The sequence below is a fragment of the Orycteropus afer genome, unplaced genomic scaffold, assembly GCF_000298275.1.
Source record: "Orycteropus afer afer isolate SDZICR_OR568_19922 unplaced genomic scaffold, OryAfe1.0 scaffold00070, whole genome shotgun sequence".
NCBI lineage: Eukaryota > Metazoa > Chordata > Mammalia > Tubulidentata > Orycteropodidae > Orycteropus > Orycteropus afer.
In genome coordinates, this window is record NW_006921657.1 from 8,808,884 (window position 1) to 8,814,753 (window position 5,870).

Below are 5,870 nucleotides of genomic sequence, written 5' to 3' on the forward strand. Positions count from 1 at the left end.
AACAACAACAACAACAACAAATTATTCTAATGCAAGTGGTCCTGGGACTTGGCACTATGAAACAATGCTCTGCAGCTTATGCTAATAAACCTAGTATTAAAAATGTGTTCTTAACTGTAAGAATTTCTAGGTATATAGTAGAGCTGACAAGGGACAAGGTTGTAGTAACTTCTTAGCCACTGCCAACTACCCAGAGGGAACGAGCAGTTGGACCTGTGGGCTCAGGACCATGGTTGCAGGGGACATCAAGCTCAATTGGCATAACATACTACAAAAAAAATTAGTCCACATCCTACTTTGGGGAGTTGCAACTGGAATCTTAAAAGCTTGCAAGCAGACATCTAGATGCAATGATGGGTCTCTCCTCGTCCAGAACAAAGAAGAATGAAGAAAACCAAAGATGCATGGAAACAAATTAGTCTAAGCGACTAGTACACCATGTGATCCTCAGCTTATACAACTATGAGACCAGAAGAACTAGATGGTGCCCGGCTACCACTGTCAACTACTCGGAGGTTGATCTATGTAGGAGATCCTGGATAGACAGGGAGAACAATGTGGAACAAAACTCAAAATCATTAAAAAAAAGGGGGAGGGGGGCAGGTTTGTTGGTCTGATAAAGCCGGGTGGAACCACTGAGACTATGGGCCCTCACTCCCCTTCAGGTCTGGAACTGAACTCACTCCTGTGGCTTCCTGCCAAACAAGACAGGCATATGAGCTGAACATTTACACTAGGTAAGATGCACTCCTTGGAGAGATCAATCAAGGGAGAACAGAAGCACTGTGTATGAACAGGGAGACAGCTTGGGGGGCAGGAGTGCAAGGGAGAGAAGGACACAGGGAAGAGGTAACTATGGGGAGGAAATGAGAGGGGAGCTGTTGCACTGTGGGAAATTGCAGTCAATGTCATGAGACAAAATGTGTATGTGAGCTGCTGTATGGAAAGTGAATTTGCTGTGTAAACATTCACCCAAATCACAATACAAATAAATAAATAAATAATATGATCTTAAGTATAATTATCCCAACAATTCCATAGTTACTAACAATCATCAAATAATTATATAAACAAATCCCTGCTTCTCACCTTGGAGAAACCGAGTTGCCCAGGTGACAAGCAGCTTAATTAGCAATAAGCACTTGAATTTAGAGCTCATATTTAAAATCTATTGGTTTTCTCTGTCTTTGGCAGCTTAGTACAGTCTCTGCCAAACAGTGGTCACCCAAGCCTCTTATACCTCATTTTCAGCTGCTCTGAAGAGGTCTGCCTGGTTTTCTGCCAAGGTATCTCAAAGTGACTTTCATTTGTAACGTGTAATCGTATTTCAAGTCAGATCACTCCAAATATACCATTTGGTATACATGCCTATAGACTTCATGTGATGGCATACACACTATTTCCAAATTAAGAAGACAAAAGCAGGCCTGTAGAATTACATAACTTCGACTTTACTTGGAACTTCACGTGGAACATCTGGCACATCCTCAAAGAATGAAACTTAAGCTACTCTTTCAGATGAGTTTGGGATCATCTCTTCTTATTTACAAACGGAATGTAATTAGATTTTATGTGCTCCATGCCAAAAAAAAAAAAAAAAAAAAAAGAGGACTAAATAGACTCAACAGCACAGCTCAAAACTCTTGAGTCTAAAAAGGCAATATATTCTTTTTTTTCTTCTTTTTTAAATTTATATTATGATTGAGGTGAAAATTTACAGCAAATCCATTTTCCATACAGCAGGTCATACACATTTTGTTTCATGACATTGACTGCAATTCCCCACAATGTTACAGCTCTCTTCCCACTTCCTCCCTGTAGTTACCTCTTCCCTGGTAAGTTACCTCTTACCTTCTTTCCTATGCACTCCTGCCCTCCTCCCCCAGCAATCTTCCTGTGCAAACCCTGTCCTTCTGTTCTCCCATCATTGATTGCTCTAAAGAATGTATCTACGTGGTGTAAATGTTTACTCCATAAGCCTGTCTATTGTTTGGCTGGAAGCCACAGGAGTGAGCTCAGTTCCAGACCTGAAGGGTAACTAGGGGCCATAGTCTTGGTGGTCTCACCAGGCTCTATCAGACCAGTAAACCTGGTCTTTTTTATGATTTTGAGTTTTGTTCCACATTGTTCTCCCACTCTATTCAGGATCTCCTGCACTGATCCCTTTCTGAGTGGTTGACAGTGTAAAAGGGCAATATACTCTTAATGGAAAGACATCCTACAGTTCTGCACCATTAAAAAAGCAGATTAGAATTTCTCCCTCCCTCAAAGGAGATTACTGTTTTTTTAAATTTTTTCCTCATATGGTTTGTACCATTTTTTTAGTGTTTGAGCAATAGCTTTTGGGTGAAAATTAAATGCACAAAAACCATCCAAATAAGATTATAAATGACTATGGAGGGTGATAAGGTCTTCTGATAACAAAATTTGACTTAGTGGTAAAAGGAAAGGCAACATGATTAAGATAACCAGTGAAGACAATGTGAGATAATTTGAAAGGAAGTACGTGTGTGCTGCGGGGGGAGCTCCGTACTGCCAGGGTTTGTATGTGGATGCTTCAGGTCACGTCAGATTCAGCAGCAACTCATTACCATCCAGTAGGTTCTCTGTCCTTAACTATATTTTTAGAACACGTATAAGTCCTTGTCACTTTCTGTAGAGCCACTGCCATTGAGTCAATTCCGACTCATAGCAACCTCTACAGAGTTTCCAAAGCTGTCAATCTTACCAGAAGCTGACTGCCTCGTCTTTCTCCCCTAGAACAGCTAGTGGGTTTGAACCGCCGACCTATGGGTTAGCAGCGCAATGCCTTAACCATACCACCACCAGAGCTCCTTTCACTTCCTATAGATGAAAAATTAATATTGGGCCATAGCCCTCCTGAGAGATTACTGGCTTAAGACAGTCTGGTTGGTTATATGGGTAAAATTTTATGAGACTTGTACTTTCTCCAGGATTTCTCCTTGACTCAGTTCCTGGTTGCTTTCCTGAATTTTTTTTTCCCATTCTAGGTTTTTTCAAACAATAAAAGTAATATAGTAAACAATAAAAAGAATGGATATAGTTGTCCTCAATTGGTATTTTTCAAAAAGATTACATCTCCTTGCAGAGACCAAAAAGTTTGAGAACTGCTGGTCTAGAAATGCAACAAAGTCCTGGAGGGCAGATGTCTTTAGGAAGCCACACACAGGGAAAGTAATGTGGGCAGAATAGCCTTTGTGAACAGAGTGTGGGACTGCAAAGCAGCCAATTAGATGATCTGCTGATAGCTAACAATAAAGTCTTCAAATATGAAAAGTCACCACAGACAGCAAATAACAAATAGCTGAGTATGTTGATGGCTATTAGGATAAAAACTGGTTTTAAAAACAGTGCCTGTTATACGTGAAATTTCATCTTCTGAACTCAAGTTGAATAACACAGTTGAGAAGAGGAAGAAAAACTATCAAGATTTAAGAGGCTATGTCTTACAAATATTTTCAGAACTTAGCACAGTGCCAAACACACGGAAACAGCCTTAGTAGTTCAATAAATAAACATATAAATGAAGTTATAAAGTTGATAGCAAAATGGCTCTATCAAGAAAGTCTTGTAACAGAGTACTGAGTTCTCAAAATGAAGTTGATGAAATAAATAGCTGAGGTGTAATACTGTATCACTGTCTATTACTATCCCCAAAAAACCTCCCTCCTCTGTTTGTGTCCTCTGGATCCTTTCATTTTTCCTTACAAAGTTTGATCAAAGGGTGTTGTTAGCAATCGTTTTACCTCAAGATTAATATTCTAAACTCAACATGACCTAAACAGACTCTCCATTCCAACCCCATATCTGCTCCATAAAATTGCACTCCTCCCTCAGAATTCCTCAGTGTAATGATTCTTTTCCCGTCATGCTCGACATTTAATCCTTTAGCATGTCCTATAGCTCTACCTCCAAAGCACATAGAGAATTTATCTACTTCTCTCCAGCCCTACACTCAGTCTAGCCCCAAACACTTTCATCTCTCACTTAATCTCAGAACCTAGCTATAATCTTCCCACTTCCTCTCCTGTCATGCGCCCTAGCAACCCCTATAATGTATTCTCTCCACTAGGAGCCAGAGTGATTTCTTAAAAATGCCAGTCAGATCATGCCACTCCCCTTCTTAAAATTGTAAATGTTTGCCATTGCACCTGGAATAAAATCCAACTCCTTATCCTGATCTATAAAGCCCTTTCCAGCTGAACTCCCTACCCCCATCCCAGCCTACCCCCATCTGTTCCAGCCACACCGGCATCTTCCACCGCTTCTGAAATATCAAACTCCTGTCTAAATTCACTCCAGCTTGAGGGCCCAGTGTTTCCTGGAATATTATACTCAAGCATATTTACTTGGCTGCCTTCTTTTACTTAGCTCTCAGTTCTAAGTCATCTCCCACCTTCTCCGACCACCACAGTTAAAGCAGCACCCATTCTCACTAATTGTGCACTGTACCACTCTGCTTTCCTTTAACAGCACTCATGACCAGAAACTATCTTGCTAATTTGATTAACTGAGCCACAGGAATAGGAACTTTATCTCACTCACCACTATATCCTTTATGCTTAGAAAATTAAGAACAGTGCCTGACCCACAGTAGATAGTTAATAAATATTCGTTAAAACTCAAATTACATATGGCTGGTATACACAGAAAGGCTTTTTTCTCCGGCAAACTGATCTCAAAGAACAAGGAGGGGGTTATCAAATATAGAAATGCTACACAATCTTCGAAGTGACCTAGTCCTAAGCTTTCAGAAGCAAAGTAAGAGGCAAGCCAACACACAGAGCTATTCTTTCTGTCAAATTTAACCAATCTTGATTGGTACACTGGATAGGGACTCCATTTCAATTATGTACTTCTTAAGATGACTAACATTTTATACATTAACTATGCTTAACTATGAAGTACAAATCCTTTTTTCAATGGTGTTAAAGGTTTATAAATATACAGGATCCTGAGACGAGAAACCACAGCCAGTATTTTCTAGCAAACAGCAGTAGCTCAACTAATATTTATTAAATGAATGAAATTTTACTGTTTTTAACAGTACAATGCTGCTGAAGAAATATTCTTCTCTGGCTTCAAATAAGCTAGTATCTTTGAAATGTCATAAAAAGAAAATCTATTCCTATGAGAAGGAGCTGTGATAGCCCAGTGCCTAAGGCATTTGACTGCTAACCAGAAGGTTGGTGGTTCAAACCCACTAGCCACTCTGTGGAAGGAAGATGGGACAATCTACTTCTGTAAAGATTCACTGCCTCGGAAACCCAATGGGGGTTGCTATGAGTCGGAAATGACTCCATGGCAGTAGGTTTTATTCAAGAAACAAAAAAGGAAACAGAAATTTTTACTAGTTGAACAAGTTAATTTATTCTATTTCCAACAAGGGACAAACTACAGCACACAAAATAAATATAACTTAGTTTTTATTATTTTCAAAAGGGAAAGATTCCTTTGGGAATTTAGGAAAGTAAATATTTTGGAAAGGATAACTACACAAAGCCATTTTTCAATTTTAATATAGGAACAGGCTTATCTACCAGGCACAATACCCAGCATTTTCCCTTATAACTAATCCACCAAGAACTAGCCAACATTTAGAAACTGAAATGGGAAAGGTGTGTATTTAAATAGGAAACAAGCCATCTGAAATACTAATCATGTCACTTTAACAAGGCAATTTACATAATTAAGTATAAATTATTTATTACATTTATGTTGTATTAAGGTCCTAGAAAAGATTAAATTGTTCTGAATCTATATCTATATTTCATATCTCAGTTAGGCCTGTTTGGTAAGAACCATTTCAATATTGTACACTTCCTTTCTTTAAAAAAAAAAAAAAAAGA